At 37.7% G+C, this 19294-nt stretch overlaps 1 protein-coding gene across 1 annotated transcript in view; it reads left to right on the top strand.

The window, feature by feature from the left end:
• The window catches only part of LOC128657163 (alpha-1,4-N-acetylglucosaminyltransferase-like), a 178114-nt gene that overhangs the window by 3609 nt on the left and 155211 nt on the right, over positions 1-19294 (top strand). The window lies entirely within an intron of this gene.

The raw sequence follows: 19294 nt of genomic DNA on the forward strand, positions 1-19294 counted from the left end.
ATTTAAACATTGATATCTCCCCTCATCAGCTGCCACTTTGATAACTGCACCACACTGTGCTGTGGTGGGTTATCTGTCTATTAGTGGAATCAGATTTTTATTTGTGAAGTAAACCCCCTCCTCCTCTTGTGGATATATCCTTCTGTAACGGTTCACCTGTGTGTGATGAGGATGGAGTTACCTTACAGTGCACATCTCTCCTGATGGTTGTGTAGCCCAGCGAGGACGCTGCTACTAGTCCTGGAAAGGAGCCAGCCGAGAGTATCTGAGGTCCTGGCTCGCTCGACTAGCACACTAGTGCTTTCCCAAAAGTGAGTGCAATAATACCAGACATTATTCTATTTGATTTGGACATACTGCACCATGATGCGCCTCTTCTTTTGTTACTATCTATAGGAAACTACTTGTGGACTGCAAAACTTACATCCCTGAGTACTAATCAGCACTCTCAGACTGCTGTACTGCTCAAAGCAACTCAGGCAGTTAATCCCAGACCAGCCTGGGTGCAAAGCCCATAGGAAATATTACAAAACAAAAATATTAAAACAAAGAACGTCTGGCACTCTCTTGCAAGCCCAGAGCTAGATTAAGCTTTTTCCAGTTAGAAACATAATTTCATGGTTTAAGACATCCGATTTATCAAATCATTGAACAACAAATTTCGTTTCAGAACCTGTGCACCCTTAATACTTGTGCAGCACCTCCCCATGCGTTTGTGCAACCAATTATGCAAAGTCTGCTAATCACCCCAAACAAACAAATTTGGGATGTTTTAACTATGCCACCTCTTAGATGACCATCTCATCTTAACATTTAGAAAGCAGAATTGCATCAGTTAGTATTCCTCACAAGGGCCCCAAAACAGCTTTTGCTGCTTGATAATGGAGCCCACGTTATAAGCTCAGATGAGGTATATATATATATATATATATATATATATATATATATATATATATATATACCAGATGTTGTTTATATATATATATACCTATTTCGATAAATCTTTACATATATTTATTCAAAAACTTCAAAACCATATTTTGGTCCTCTTTTGTCAGTGTGATAATATCCAACAATTAAGCAAAAATGCAAATTTACCTATTAAAAATAGTTTTGAATAGATTGTGTGTTTGTGTATATATATATATATATATATATATATATATATATATTGTATATGGTAAATTTTCACTTCCGTATATATAGAAATTCTGAAATAAAATCACGATGTTGGTACTGTTTTCTTTCATATTTGGACACTACTGTGTGTGTGTGTATGTATGTATATATATATAATATATATATATATATATATATATATATATATATATATATATATATATATATATATATATACTGTATGTATATGTATATATATATATATATATATATATATATATATATACTCTGTATATATTAGTGTCCAAAGAATAAATCCTCTACCACATCATGATTTTATTTCAGAATTGCTGAGAAAACTAATTTGTTCAACAAAATATTTAGTATTTCCCCAAACAATTATAAAAAGTAAAAACATGTTTGTTATTAAATACCAAAAATAAAATACATTTTAATTATCAGTAAGACATTTTGCCCTAAAGGGATATGAAATCCAACATTTTTATTTCATGATTCAGATAGAGAATACAGTTTTATACAACTTTCTAATGTACTTCTATTATTTAATTTGCTTCCTTCTCTTGTTATTCTTTGCTGAAAGGTTTATCTAGGCAAGCTCAGGGGCAACAGAGAGGTTCTAGCAGTTGATTGATGGCTGCATATACTGTATATATTGATTGTGATTGTATCACCCATGTGTTCAGTCAGAAACCATTACTGCATTGCTGCTCGTTCAACAAATGATACCAACAGAATGAAACAAATTAGATAATAGAAGTACATTAGAAACTTGTTTAAAATTGTATTCTCTATCTGAATCATGAAAGAAAATGTTTGGGTTTGATGACCCTTTAAAGGGACAGTCTACCCCAGAATTGTTATTGTTTAAAAAGATAGATAATGCCTTTATTACCCATTCCCCAGTTTTGCATAACCAACACAGTTATATTAATATACTTTTTACCTCTATAATAACCTTGTATCTAAGCATCTGCAGACTGCCACCTTATTTCAGTTCTTTTGGCAGACTTGCATTTTAACCAATCAGTGCTGACTCCTAGGTAACTCCCCGGCCATATAACACAATGTTATCTATATGGCAAACATGAACTACTGCCCTCTAGCTGTGAGATAAGAGGCGATCGTCAAACTGACCTAGGTTTAGCTTTCAACTAAGAATAATAATAGAACAAAGCAAATTTCATGATATAAGTACATTGAAAAGTTGTTTAAAATTGCATGCCCTATCTGACTCACGAAAGTTTAATTTTAAGTAAACTGTCCCTTTATTGTCTACTTTTACATTGTATGGCTTTGTTTCTACAAGATTTTGAGAACTTTGCAATCCACATTATTATCATTTTATTATTATTATAATTTATTTGTTTAGAGCCGCCAAATTCCGTAGCGCTGGAATTTTTGCAGCATTGCTTTAGATTATCACAGAGAGTGTCTGAAGATAAAACAGTGTGTTACACTTTTTTCCATATTTAAATGTATTTAAAGGGACAGTCTATTCAAAATTAAACTTTCATGATTCAGATAGTTCATGCATTTTTAAACTTTCCAATTTACTTTTATCATCAAATTTGCTTTGTTCTCTTTGTTGAAAGCTAAACCTAGGTAGTCTCATATTTTAATTTCTATGCCGTTGAAGGCCGCCTCTCAAACACAAAGGAAAATATTATATTAATATTATTGTGTTGGCTATGCAAAACTGGTGAATGGGTAATAAAGGAATTATCTATCTTTTAAAACAATACAAATTCTAGAGTAGACTTAAATAAGGCTTAATGGGGTTAAGGTCTGGTGGCTGTAGAGGTACATCTATGAACATTAGATTTATTTCTCTTTCTTACACTCTGGATTCCAGAATAAGTAAATAATACCAAGACTAACATTTTCTTTTCCATATTTAATTAGCCTTTCATGCTGCCATCTCCGCAGACAAAATTTTCGCATTCTGTATTTTTTGCTATAAATAAGTTGTTTAGAGATTGTTACTCTCCCATGAAGAGTGAAGACCCCACAATTATTTTTTGGCTGTGCTTTTGCTCAGGTTGGAGCTTTCTGGTTAATCTGGGCTTGAATTGTGGATGCTGATGCTGTTTTATACTGTAACCATGTTAGCTTGATAAATTGGGGCAGATTTATAATGTCTGACAGACATAATTCGCTGTAGCGGATCCTGTCCTCCAGACATTGATAAATGCCGACAGCATACACTGTCAGAATTTATCATTGCTCAAGCATTCCTTGTGAAATGCAATCGGCCGCTAGCAGGGGGTGTCAATCAACCTGATCGTATGCGATCGGGCGGATTGCTGTCCGCCGCCTTAGAGGTAGCGGACAAGTTAAGGAAAACAGAGCCAACATAGCCCAGCACAGTTTGGTACAAAAATGTGTGTATTGTGGAAATAAACACACTTACATATTCCAAAGCACCTCCAGGTGCAGTAAAAGCAGGCTGGGGCTTCTCAGCCGCCAAGCTGACTGATTCCAAGGGTTGAACAGGTGCAATAAAAAAACTCTCAAAGAGTTCAGGGATGATACATACACATCAAAAAAAGCAGCAGCAAGTGTATAGATAAAAAAATATATACTTTAATAAAATCAATGCGTTTCTCAGCCTCTGCAGGGGCTGTTTCCTCAGGCTATACAAAAATAAAATGAAATACACTTCCTATATAAAGGGATAAAACATTTCCAATAGGGCAAAACATTAACAAGATACACTTGTATGTGTCATCAGTAGATGATTGATTGCTATGGTAACCCAAACAAACGCTCCCAGCAATGACCTCACAAAGGTATATTAGCATAGTTATACATGTTCTGACTGAGGATAAATCCTAGGAGTGGGTCGCTAAATTGGAAAATATGGTGACTAAATATAGGTATGAGTTGATTGCTTTAAGAACAAAACGTTGAGTACTGTGGAGAGTGACTACAGGGATAAGCGCATATATAGATGTCTGTATGGCAAGGACGAAGTTCCCAATAGATACAGACGCAGAAATATGCATGCCAAAAATTCCTTAAGCTTTGTAGACACTAACGGGGGGGAGTAATCTGGCAATGAAAATGTAGAAAATCATACCAACACTATGGGGTCATCCAACCAGTCACAGTCTTTTTTCTGGGGTGGCTACGAGGTCCATGGCTAAACCTTGGATTGCTATAACAAATCAAAAAGATTTAGACGGCCGCACAACAGGCGAGGGGGACACAAATCGCAAAAAACAACAGAAAAAGAAATGAGCATTTTGTTCAATTTGAGCAGTAGACCCCTTAGTAACATAGATATCTCAGTTTTAAATTGTGGGCTGTCCTTTGTACCTACACCGAAGTGTGGCATATTTAACACTTTTGTTGATATCCAAACTTAAAGAACACTTTGGGGATAATACACCAATGACAGCTTCAGTATTTAAGAAACCATCAGCATTTGAACCCACTAATACACATCCATCTATTAGAAACTTTACATGAATGCTATATCATGATGTGAAACATACTCAGCCCTATGTCACTTATCCAAATTTGAGCAAGGAAGAATGATTGGCTATTAAGGATTTAAGTAATGACAGCAATATACTCATTCTATATAGATTTTTTCCTACAGCCAGTGGTTAAGGGAACTCCCGCGTAATTACAAGATTCACCAAGTCTAATCACAATCCTGAGGGGATATGATGGGTTATTGACCAGTGATATCCTCGTTACCATGGATGTGGACAACCTATACACCTCCATTCCTCATGAGGGAGGTGTGGTGGCTGTTATGTCCATGGTAACTGGCAACCCACTGTATGAGGGACCCCCTATTGAATTTCTCTGCGAGCTGTTAACTATTTGCCTGGAAAATAACTTTTTTAAATTTGAGAAGGATTTTTATTTACAGATCTCTGGCACAGCCATGGGTTCAAACATGGCACCCACCTATGCAAACCTTTACATGGCATGGTATGAACAAATGGCCATGAAACCATTTACTCACCCCCACACCAGATACTATGTACGGTACATCGATGATGTGTATCTAGTGTGGGGGGTAGCATAGTTGAGCTTGAGGAATGGGTGTCATGTTTGAACTGCATGGACTGTCCCATAAGATTCAAATTGGAGTACAGTGATACAATGATACATTTTTTGGATTTGAATGTATATATGGTTGATGCCTGTGATGGTTGATATTTTGGCACATCTTTGTATACGAAGCCAATGAATTGGAATCCCTTATTGGAAGCTAGTAGCTTCCACCCCAGGCATCAAAAAATGGGGATTGTCACCTCACAACTCACAAGAGTCATTCGAAACAATAGTGAGGTATCCACCATGATGAAGCAGCTTGCAGAGATGGAAGACAAACTAGTGTCAAGAGGCTACGAAGGTGAAATGGTCCGGACTAATAAAGAGAGGTTATTAAGTGCCCCAGTGGGAGGGAATCTCACAAAGCCTAGTGAAAGCATAGAACAATTGAATCTGGTCACCACATACACCAATACGTGTGGGGTATTAAGGAAATCGGTACAACAACATTGGTCTCTCTTGGAATCTGATCCATCCCTACCATTTCAAAGGATGAAGCCACCATGGATGGTATACCGTAGAGCCAACAATTTGAGGGACTTATTGGTGAAAACTGATCCCACCGAGTGTTAGCAAAAGGATACTTGGTTGAAGACCTCAAAGAAGGGATGTTTTACATATGGAAGTTGTGTGACGTGCAACAGCATGTTAAGGGGTCAGTCATTTCAAAATCCTCATAACAACAAGTGATATACAATAAGCTAGACTCACATGTTATATACATGCTTATCTGCTCGTGTTCTTTGGTGTACATTGGAAAGACAATTATGAGTTTTAGGGATAGGATGACCAATCATTGATGTGCCATTTGACTCGGAACAACCCGTGGCATGCCACTTTGCCAAACATAACCACGGTGTATCCAGCCTTAGGTCAATGCTGATTGATAATCTTCCGCCTCTAGCCAGGGGTGGTAATAGAGCCAAGAAGCTATTACAAATGGAAACAAAATGGATTTATATACTGGACACTCTGGTACCGAGGGGGCTGAATATCTTTCTTGATTTCACACCATTTTACGCCAAATAATAAATACTGGACTACACATATTGATGACCTCATTGGAAGAAGGAATAATCCGTTACAGACCTACATGAATACTCATTCTAGTGGATACCCACGGTTTCTACCAATATTGCTTGAGACATGAAGGGATTATAATGTGAAATATATGGGGGTAGGTGCAAGCTTCTTAAAGCCATTATGTGTAAAAGAAACAATAAATGTATATATTTTTAGGGTTGTATATAATAGGAATAGGGATTTCTTTTTGTATGCTATTGTCTTGTAAAAGGGCTGATATCCTTGTGCCCTGAGTAATTAATGGCAAGTGACATGACGAATGATTACTTAATAACGATATGACCTGATCAATAATTGTCTATGGACATGATGCATCGTTTGGCACTTGCTGTCTTATAATATGTGTGGTCATATCTGATTGTTGATTCAGAGAAGTTGATAGTTGATCTGGTAATACTGTCCCTTTCGAGACGATTAGCGTGAGTTGTACACAACGCTTCCGTGTATGCGTTGTCATGACAACCAGGTGGAAGCTGATTAGTGATGACGCACCTTGTCAAGAACGATACTTGATGAGGTCATTATGAGAAAGCATAGCGGGGCTAATGGATGTTTGTAGGTATATAAGGCAGATGAAGGCGTTTTGGGTTATATGTTTTTAGGTTCTGTTTTTTTAAACCGATTCTGTGACATTTGACTAAGGTGTTAGATTACACTAAAACGTTAGGTCTTTTTTGGATGGGACTTAAAATTTATTTTTAAAGCGCACCCTGGTAGCTGAAAGGATTTGTAAGACTATGCTTTATCCAAATCATGAAGGAAAATTTTGGGGTTTCCTGTCTCTTTAAACTCTAAATCTATGCTACATAGAATGATGCATTTAAAGAAAAGATTAGTCTGAGAATAACATGTAGATGCATTATTTCAAAGTTTCATTAGCAGTTTAAATATTGACAAAATAATCATAATGTTATGGGGGCCGATTTAACAAGTGCAGAATGGCCGCTGCTCCTTAACTCGTCCACCGCCTCTGAGGCAACGGACAGCAATCCGCCCAATCTCATATGATCTGCTTGATTGACACCCCCTGATAGCGGCCGATAGAACTGCTTGTGCAATGTTAAATGCCTACAACGTATGCTGTCTGCATTTAACGATGCAGGGCGGACATAATTCATTATAGCGAATCAAGTCCACCAGGGGTATGATAAATCTACCCCTTAGGGGTATATTTATCAATGTGCGAGCGTACATAATACGAAGTAGCGTATCATGTCCACTGCACATCGATAAATGCAGACAGCATACGCTGTCGGCATTTATCATTGCACCAGCAGTGAAGTAGCGTATCATGTCCACTGCACATATGCATATGCTGTCTGCATTTATAATAGCACCAGCAGTTCTTGTGAACTGCTGGTGCAATGCTGCCCCCTGCAGATTTGCGGGCAATCGCTAGCAGGGGCTGTCGTTCGATTGTATTCGATCGGGTTGATTTCTGTCCACCGCCTCAGAGCAGACGGACAGGTTTTGAAGCAGCGGTCTTTAGACCGCTGTTTCATAACTTCTGTTTACAGCGAGCCTAAAGGCTCGCCAGAAACAACGGGCATCAAGCTCTATACGGAGCTTAATAAATATGCCCCATAGGTATCTACTTATCAAGCCGTCAACTTACTTGCATTCAACGGCACCAATACGCTCGCCTAAGATCGCCTAGCTGCCACTGACCTGAATACATTCTCCAAAATGATCAAAAAAGCTGTCAAAAAGCTGCGCACCAAGTACGGGGCGATGAGCAGCGGACTGTTGTTAACTAACAGTCATCGATCTCGCTGCTATTCGGCTTTTTCCCAGCTTTATTGGTATCCTGTCACTAAACACCCACACTATACTATACTCTTTACACCCTATACCGCCGCTCCCGGACTCCGCTACAACTCTAATAAATGTATTAACCCCTAAAACGCTGCTCCCGGACCCCGCCGCAACTAAATAAAGTGTTTAACCCCTAAACCGCCGCTCCCGGAGCCCACCGCCACCTACATTATACTTATTAACCCCTAATCTGCCGCCCCCTACACCGCCGCCACCTACATTATACTTATTAACCCCTAATCTGCCTCCCCCTACACCGCTGCTTCCTACATTATATTATTAACCCCTAATCTGCCGCCCCCTACACTGCCACCACTATATTAAATTTAATAACCCCTAAACCTAAGTCTAACACCCACTAACTTAAATATAATTTAAATTAATCTAAATAAATATTCCTATCATTAAATAAATTATTTCTATTTAAAACTATGGGGCAATGCCCTGCAAAAAGGCTCTTTTAAGGGCTATTTGTAATTTAGTGTAGGGTAGGGCTTTTTTTATTTTGTGGGGGATTTTTTATTTTGTTAGGGGGATTAGATTAGGTGTAATTAGTTTACAAATCTTGTAATTTGTTTATTATGTTCTGTAATTTAGTGTTTGTTTTTTTGTACTTTAGATAATTTTATTTAATTGTATTTAATTGTATTTAGTTTAGGGAAGTTATTTAATTATAGTGTAGTGTTAGGTGTAATTGTAACTTAGGCTAGGTTTTATTTTACAGGTATATTTGTATTTATTTTAACTAAGAAGTTATTAAATAGTTAATAACTATTTAATAACTGTTGTACCTAGTTAAAATAAATACAAACTTGCCTGTAAAATAAAAATAAACCCTAAGATAGCTACAATATAACTATTAGTTATATTGTAGATAGCTTAGGGTTTATTTTATAGGTAAGTATTTAGTTTTACTGCCGCTCCCAGACTCCGCTGCAACTCTAATAAATGTATTAACCCCTAAACCACCACTCCCAGACCCCGCCGCAACTAAATAAAGTGTTTAACCCCTAAACCGCCGCTCCCGGAGCCCACCACCACCTACATTATAATTATTAACCCCTAATCTGCCGCCCCCTACACCGTTGCCACCTACATTATACTTATTAAACCCTAATCTGCCTCCCCCTACACCGCCGCCACCTACATTATACTTATTAATCCCTAATCTGCTGCCCCCTACACCGCCGCCACTATATTAAATTTATTAACCCCTAAACCTAAGTCTAACACCCACTAACTTAAATATTATTTAAATAAATCTAAATAAATATTCCTCTCATTAAATAAATTATTTCTATTTAAAACTAAATACTTACCTATAAAATAAACCCTAAGCTAGCTACAATATAACTAATAGTTACATTGTAGCTATCTTAGAGTTTATTTTTATTTTACAGACGCGTACTCCCTTGCAAGTCCTGGGACAAGCATCCTGACTGGCTGCTTAAAGTCCCTTGAATGTATGAATCACATTCCTGTGTTCTACACTTACAGAATAATGTACTTTTTATAGAAAATACATATTCTATATACAGTATATCTATATATACCTATACCTATATATCTATTCCTATAGATATAAATGTATAGATATGCATTTTATATTAACTGTATCTAACATATATAACAATATATATTTAATAATAAAAAAGTATATTGTTTTCTATGTAAAGAATATAGGAATGTAAAATATGCATAACGCGCAACAGGGTTCGAAATATAGAACTAACACGGTTGGGTTAGCACACATGAAGAATTATTAACTTCAATGCGCATTATTAAAATATTAATATAAACTATTTTAAATATATTTAAAAATGAATTACAATTATTATACATACTGTAAATATATCTATATGCTTTTGAATTATTTAGAATATTCTACAGTATATACAGTATAACAATTTATATAAATAATTTTTATTCATATCTTTGAGTTGTTTATAATAAATATTTCAATACCTTGCATTGAAGATAGGGGGTTTGGTTCCAAACCATCGCAATAAAGCAAATATAGTAATAAAGTTAGTCATACTAATGTTTTTGTTTCCTAGTGTATATAAAAATTATATTTACCCTATACTGTAGTCTATTGAGTGTGCAGTAGCATTATGTCTTCAAAAAATCAATGTACATATCTTAATTTAAAAAAAAATGATTGCAAAAAAATGCTTGCCATCATCTGAACCTTCATTTGATCATAATCATTTTTGCTGGTGATGTGTATATATTGGTGTATATATTGGCACTAACTGCAAAGCACAGTAAAGTGAATTGCAATTGAACAAGTTATGCCTGTATATATACAGTGTATGTATATATGTATATATATATATATATATATATATATATATATATATATATATCTCCAGTACAAATAACAGCACTCTCAGGTCTTTCATTAAAGTGAGAACAGCAAAAGTCTCTTTTTTTATTGAAACGTTTTCAAGGAGCTTGCCCCCGTCATCAGCATAACAAACATGTGAAACACAACTTATATTTATATTAACATACCAACAATATTAATGACAAAAACCTGTGTACCTATTAGTGCCCCAGAATAAACCGCCAAACACTCGTGATTGGAACGCACTGTGCGTTCCAGTGGTTTGCAGCCGGAAGTGTCTCATGTCACATGACTTCCGGTCTACGATTTTTTTTATACAATCTCCGTGTATATTATTATTAGTGATTCTCAGATCTTAATCTGATATGTGAGCTATGCGTAGTAAATTATTCTTATATCGCTGTGACCTTCTTCAGGTGTTGTAATTAGCCTACTTTTCAACGCTTCTTTTGTATACCTCACACCCTACGTTTTTGCTATAGGCTTATTACGAAAATGTGAATACTTTATCTCTGCAATGGCCAATCTTTTTGTATTCTACTTGGTGTATTTGTGCCTGTATGTGGGTATCTGTTCTGTGTACATTGCTATGGTCTTCTGTGTGAGCGCATATTCCTGCCTTTTTTCTTGGACCATTTGTTTATCTGGGTTGCCTTGGTTACCCTGTAACGCCTTCTGTGAGCATTCTATGTACCTTACACTGTCTGCTCAGCATTATTTTTTTATTAAGGCATACTATGTGCTTCTTTATTGTGTCTATTATCTGTTATAGACCCCTATCTTAACTGTTCACCACACTACATATTATTTACATTATCGTTCTCCCCACTATTTACATATTTGTCTCTTGCTCCCAGTTACGTGGGTATCCCAAGTTACTCTTGATTGGCCTATTCTGACCATTGATCATGTCCGCCCAGAGATAAACAACTAAAATAACTTGAACATAACATGAATTATTTACATACATGCTCTTAGCATATAATTACACAATCAAATTTTGCTATCTGTGTATCATATATGTTAGAAATATCATCTTAGTGCTGGTTATTTATCACCTTCTCTTATATTTTAGTATTTCATGTGTATTTTTCTAAGATTTGCTCTTGTATGGGCTCTCTTGAATTCATCCCTCTAAGGATTCGCTCTTCTTCTAAAGTCCTGTGTATCAGATCTATATTTCTTTGGTTTCCATTCCTATGTTTATTTGTTGCTTTGTTCCGTCTTTTCTGGATTTAGATGGTATCCTTGTTTGTAGTTTCTTTTTATTCCAATTGGCTACTGTCTATGTAGGTTTTGGGAGTGGTTATATGTTGGTAACTTGCCTGATATGTGTCTTATCCCAAGAGTAGTGGAAGTCACTCTCGTGTCCCTCCTTACTCTGATCATAGGATTGTGATTGGGGCACTACCCCCCTTGGGGTCTGTGTCCCCATCCATCCTTGATACGGTGCACAATATCTTAATGGCGTACCTTTGTTTGTGTCTCCTACCTATATCAGTGCCTTAAAGTCTGGTGCCGAGTTGAGCCCCCCTGGATGTATTGTTCCCAATCTATACATCCATTCTGCCTCTCTTCTGAGCAGGGCTTTATTGCGGTCCCCTCCTCTCTCCAGCTGGGGGATATGGTCAATAAGAATGTATCTAATGCTGGATACTTGATGTTGTTTTTGTGTATAGTGTCTGGCTACAGGTTGGTCAGACTCTCCTGTGTCAAGTGCCACACGTATCGCCCGCCCATGGTTGGCCATTCTTTCACGTAATGTTCCACTGGTCTTTCCAATGTAGAATCTGGCACATGGGCAAAAGAGTAGATAGATTACGTGTGTTGTGTTGCACGATAAGGACTGCTTGATGTGATACACTTGGTTGGTGTGTGGATGGTGAAAGGTCTTGGTAGCTATTAGGCCATTACATGTGGTGCAGCCTAAGCATCTGTATGAGCCTTTGATGTTAATCTTTTCTTTATTCAGATAGCATCTTTTGGGGTCTGTTTTTACCAGCAGATCTCTTAGATTCGTGCCCCTCCGGTATGCAATCATGGGTGTAAGATTATGAGCAAATCTTAGTTTAGGGTCCGATTGTACCACTGGCCAGTGTTTTCTCAGGATATTACCAGCCTCAGTGGTGTTGGGTGAAAATGTAGTAGCCATTATGAGCCTGTTGGATGGTTCTTTTATATTTTCCTTGTATATAAGGGTCTCCTGTGTGTGTGGTAGTACTTCTTGTAGGATTGTTTCTATTGTACTCCTCTTGTACCCCCGTTGTATGAATTTGTCCCTCATATACTGAAGTTGGGAGACCCCTGTGGCTTTACTTGTATTGTTACGTATTACTCGCATCATTTGTGATTTAATAATTCCTTTGAGTAGAGCTGGTGGGTGGCAGCTATTTGCACATAGAATGGAGTTCCTATCGGTGGGTTTGTAGTAAAGTTTGGTACCTAGTGTGCCATTTTGTATGTACACATTAAGGTCCAAAAAGTGTATTTCAGTTTCACTGTGTGTTATTTTGAACCTCACCGGTATGTCTGTGCTGTTCATGTATTCAAACCATTCCAGTAATGTGTGTTGTCCTCCCCTCCAAATTAAAAAGACATCATCTATATATCTTACATAGAATATTATAGATGTTATATCCTTATTCCAAAGGAATGTCTTTTCAAAGTCAGACATGTAGATGTTGGCATACGATGGGGCCATATTTGACCCCATCGCCGTGCCCGATGTCTGCAGGTAGTACTGAGTCTCAAAGCGAAAATAATTATGTGTAAGGCAGAATTGCATGAGTGTCATGAGGTATCTTTTTAATTTGGAGGGGAGGACAACACACATTACTGGAATGGTTTGAATACATGAACAGCACAGACACACCGGTGAGGTTCAAAATAACACACAGTGAAACTGAAATACACTTTTTGGACCTTAATGTGTACATACAAAATGGCACACTAGGTACCACACTTTACTACAAACCCACCGATAGGAACTCCATTCTATGTGCAAATAGCTGCCACCCACCAGCTCTACTCAAAGGAATTATTAAATCACAAATGATGTGAGTAATACGTAACAATACAAGTAAAGCCACAGGGGTCTCCCAACTTCAGTATATGAGGGACAAATTCATACAACGGGGGTACAAGAGGAGTACAATAGAAACAATCCTACAAGAAGTACTACCACACACACAGGAGACCCTTATATACAAGGAAAATATAAAAGAACCATCCAACAGGCTCATAATGGCTACTACATTTTCACCCAACACCACTGAGGCTGGTAATATCCTGAGAAAACACTGGCCAGTGGTACAATCGGACCCTAAACTAAGATTTGCTCATAATCTTACACCCATGATTGCATACCGGAGGGGCACGAATCTAAGAGATCTGCTGGTAAAAACAGACCCCAAAAGATGCTATCTGAATAAAGAAAAGATTAACATCAAAGGCTCATACAGATGCTTAGGCTGCACCACATGTAATGGCCTAATAGCTACCAAGACCTTTCACCATCCACACACCAACCAAGTGTATCACATCAAGCATTCCTTATCGTGCAACACAACACACGTAATCTATCTACTCTTTTGCCCATGTGCCAGATTCTACATTGGAAAGACCAGTGGAACATTACGTGAAAGAATGGCCAACCATAGGCGGGCAATACGTGTGGCACTTGACACAGGAGAGTCTGACCAACCTGTAGCCAGACACTGTACACAAAAACAACATCAAGTATCCAGCATTAGATACATTCTAATTGACCATATCCCCCAGCTGGAGAGAGGAGGAGACCGCAATAAAGCCCTGCTCAGAAGAGAGGCAGAATGGATGTATAGATTGGGAACAATAAATCCAGGGGGGCTCAACTCTGCACCAGACTTTAAGGCACTGATATAGGTAGGAGACACAAACAAAGGTACGCCATTAAGATATTGTGCACCGTATCAAGGATGGATGGGGACACAGACCCCAAGGGGGGTAGTGCCCCAATCACAATCCTATGATCAGAGTAAGGAGGGACACGAGAGTGACTTCCACTACTCTTGGGATAAGACACATATCAGGCAAGTTACCAACATATAACCACTCCCAAAACCTACATAGACAGTAGCCAATTGGAATAAAAAGAAACTACAAACAAGGATACCATCTAAATCCAGAAAAGACGGAACAAAGCAACAAATAAACATAGGAATGGAAACCAAAGAAATATAGATCTGATACACAGGACTTTAGAAGAAGAGCGAATCCTTAGAGGGATGAATTCAAGAGAGCCCATACAAGAGCAAATCTTAGAAAAATACACATGAAATACTAAAATATAAGAGAAGGTGATAAATAACCAGCACTAAGATGATATTTCTAACATATATGATACACAGATAGCAAAATTTGATTGTGTAATTATATGCTAAGAGCATGTATGTAAATAATTCATGTTATGTTCAAGTTATTTTAGTTGTTTATCTCTGGGCAGACATGATCAATGGTCAGAATAGGCCAATCAAGAGTAACTTGGGATACCCACGTAACTGGGAGCAAGAGACAAATATGTAAATAGTGGGGAGAACGATAATGTAAATAATATGTAGTGTGGTGAACAGTTAAGATAGGGGTCTATAACAGATAATAGACACAATAAGAAGCACATAGTATGCCTTAATAAAAAAATAACGCTGAGCAGACAGTGTAAGGTACATAGAATGCTCACAGAAGGCGTTACAGGGTAACCAAGGCAACCCAGATAAACAAATGGTCCAAGAAAAAAGGCAGGAATATGCGCTCACACAGAAGACCATAGCAATGTACACAGAACAGGTACCCACATACAGGCACAAATACACCAAGTAGAATACAAAAAGATTGGCCATTGCAGAGATAAAGTATTCACATTTTCGTAATAAGCCTATAGCAAAAACGTAGGGTGTGAGGTATACAAAAGAAGCGTTGAAAAGTAGGCTAATTACAACACCTGAAGAAGGTCACAGCGATATAAGAATAATTTACTACACATAGCTCACATATCAGATTAAGATCTGAGAATCACTAATAATAATTTACACGGAGATTGTATAAAAAAAAATCATAGACCGGAAGTCATGTGACATGAGACACTTCCGGCTGCAAACCACTGGAACGCACGAGTGTTTGGCGGTTTATTCTGGGGCACTAAGAGGTACACAGGTTTTTCTCATTAATATTGTTGGTATGTTAATATAAATATAAGTTGTGTTTCACATGTTTGTTATGCTGATGACGGGGACAAGCTCCTTGAAAACGTTTCAATAAAAAAAGAGACTTTTGCTGTTCTCACTTTAATGAAAGACCTGAGAGTGCTGTTATTTGTACTGGAGATATTCAAAACATCACTGCACCCAGGCAGACGACCTTGGGAGGGTATATCCTGTGATTAAAGGACGGTATTATATATATATATATATATATATATATATATATATATATATATATATATATATATAATATATATACACACACTCACCGGCCACTTTATTAGGTGCACTTTGCTAGCACTGGGTTGGACACCCTTTTGCCTTCAGAACTGCCTTAATTCTTTATGGCATAGATTCAACAAGGTGTTGGAAACATTCCTCAGAGATTCTGTTCCATATTGACATGATAGCATTAAGCAGTTGCTGCAGATTTGTCAGCTGCACATCCATGATGTGAATCCCAAAGGTGCTCTATTGTATTGAGATCTGGTGACTGTGGAGGCCATTGGAGTACAGTGTACTTGTCATGTTCAAGAAAACAGTTTGAGATGATTTGAGCTTTGTGACATGGTGCATTATTCTTGCTGGAAGTAGCCATCACAAGATGGGTACACTGTAGTCATAAAGGGATGAACATGATCAGCTGCAATACTCAGGTAGGCCATGGCATTTAAACAATGCTCAATTGGTACTAAGGGGTCCAAAGTGTGCCAAGAAAATATCCCCACACCATTAAACCACCACCAGCAGCCTGAACCGTAGATACAAAGCAGGATAGATCCATGCTTTCATGTTGTTTACTCCAAATTCTGACCCTGCCATCTGAATGTCACAGCTGAAGTCAAGACTCATCAGACCAGGCAATGTTTTTCAAATCTTCTATTGTCCAATTTTGGTAAACCTGTGCGAATTGTAGCCTCAGTTTCCTGTTCTTAGCTGACAGGAGTGGCACCCGGTGTGGTTTTCTGCTGCTGTAGCCCATCTGCTTCATGTTTCGACGTGTTATGTGTTCAGAGATGGTATTCTGCATACCTTGGTTGTAACAAGTGGATATTTGAGTTACTGTTGCCTTTCTATCATCTCGAATCAGTCTGCCCATTTTCCTCTGACCTCTGACATCAACAAGGCAGTTTTGTCCACACAACTGCTGCTCACTTGATATTTTCTCTTTTTCAGACCATTCTCTGTAAACTTTTCATGGTTGTGCATGAAAATCCCAGAAGATCAGCCCATCTGGCACCAACAACCATGCCACGTTCAAAGTCACTTAAATCTTCCCCATTCTGATGCTCTGTTTGAACATCAGCAAGTGGTCTTCACCATGTCTAGATGTTTAAATGCATTGAGTTGCTGCCATTTGATTGGCTGATTAGCAATTTGTGTTACCAAGCGTTTGAACAGGTGTACCTAATAAAGTGGCCGGTGAGTGTATATATATATATGCTATTAGGGGTAAAACCTGCATAACAGGCAGCTATAGCAAAGGTCTACAGGACACACCAGAACCCCTGCAAGCTATTAAGCCCTATCTCTCAATAGATAATATGGAGAGTGGCACCCCTATAACAGCAGGGCTGAAGGTCAAATATATATGAAAAGTGTGAATTCAACTAACAGTGTATTTACACAGTATATACATAAAGGCTCTTAAAATGTTTTGTATTTGAATATTTGATCCCCTAGTAAAGTATGTAGAAAATATTCTATAATGAATTATCAAATATAGTATCTCATAAATATAAAAATTGTTTTAATTCATAGAAGCACAATATAAAAAAAAATATTAAAACACAATATTAAAATACTACAATCATACAATAAACTTTAATATAAGTTGTGGCCACAACTAAAAAAAATAGTTAATGGAATATTCCAAAATATAGTATAAAATCCGGATAAAAATATTCCACTGCTTGATAAATAATAGGATTCAATCTATTAGTCAATAATCAATACTTAGTATGTTCTCCAAAATTCAACTTTCTGAATTATTGCCCTTGCAACATCAAAGTATACAGTTCTCTTTATGCAAAGATTATAATAAATACAAATTACCTTTGTGGAAATCGACGTTCTCCAGCCGTTATGTTCCTCCAAAAACACGTGACAGCGTGATATCCAATCAGCTAACTGATCTTGTTTTTTAAAATCAGTGAGATGAAAAAATAATTTGCAAGCTTATATCCAATCCGCAAACTTGCGGTATGTATCAGCAGTGAATGGGATACAAAGTCTATAGTGGTTATCGGTTTAAATCACAAAGTTAAATGTTTATCCACTCCTCTGTGTCTTTAGGTTTTTGCAACCGTTTACTCACCAATGAGTTCCCAAAGAGGCTCTCACAAAATAAAAACTAAAATCATATTCATGTATAACAATTAATGACTCTAAAAATAAAACTAACTCAGAAGATAAAAAATATATTTGTCTATAAAAAATTATCTGTAAAATCAGCAGTATTTCATAAATAGATAAATCTGGGTGTTAAAATATAGATGGATACTATGGGCGCGATCCGATATAGATTGCAGTTTGCGGCGCAAGCGAGGGAACCGGCGTCGCCCGCAGTTTCAGCTCGCAACTCGAGCTATCCCATATAAGTCGCCGTCAGATGCTAACGTGCCGTAAGTCTGACAAACCAGCGATGTCCAGAAATCTGCGCAAGTACAAATTTCTGGCGTCGCCAGTGACTTGCGGCACGTTAGAAACTGCCGGCGCCTATAAAACCTGACTAAAGTCTAAAACACCCGCACTGTCTAACACACCTCCCTCCCTCAGCCAATCGGATTCCGTTCCGATCAGCCAATAGAATGCGAGCTCAATCTGATTGGCTGATTGGATCAGCCAATCGGATTGAACTTGAATCTGATTGGCTGATTCAATCAGCCAATCAGATTTTTCTAACTTAATTCCGATTGGCTGATAGAATCCTATCAGCCAATCGGAATTTGGCGGACGCCATCTTGGATGACGTCATTTAAAGGTACCTCATTCCAAGTTCAGTAGTCGTCCGGGATGGATGCTCCGCGGCGGCGGAGCGAAGAAAGAAGATTGAAGATGCCGCCGGAAGAATGAAGACTTTGCTGCCGCTTGGAGGAAGACGTCGCCGGAGGAAGAATTCTTCTTTGCCGCTTGGAGGAAGACATCGCCGGAGGAAGAATTCTTCTTTGCCGCTTGGAGGAAGACATCGCCCGGATCGGATCAGGATTTCGGCCCGGTGTGGTGAAGACAAGGTAGGGAGATCTTCAGGGGGGTAGTGTTAGGCTTTTTTAAGGGGGGTTTGGGTGGTTTTAGAATAGGGGTATGTGGGTGGTGGGTTGTAATGGGGGGGGGTATTGTATTTGTTTGCAAAAGAGCTGAATTCTTTGGGGCATGCCCCACAAAAGGCCCTTTTAAGGGCTGGTAAGGTAAAGAGCTTTGAAATTTGTTTAATTTAGAATAGGGCAGGGAATTTTTTTTTATTTTGGGGGTTTATTATTTTATTAGGGGGCTTAGAATAGGTGTAATTAGCTTAAAAATCTTGTAATCTTTTTTTATTTTTTGTAATTTAGTGTTTTTTTTTTTTGTAATTTAGTTTAGTTAATTTAATTGTATTTTT

Source organism: Bombina bombina, chromosome 4, assembly GCF_027579735.1.
Source record: "Bombina bombina isolate aBomBom1 chromosome 4, aBomBom1.pri, whole genome shotgun sequence".
Classification (NCBI taxonomy): domain Eukaryota; kingdom Metazoa; phylum Chordata; class Amphibia; order Anura; family Bombinatoridae; genus Bombina; species Bombina bombina.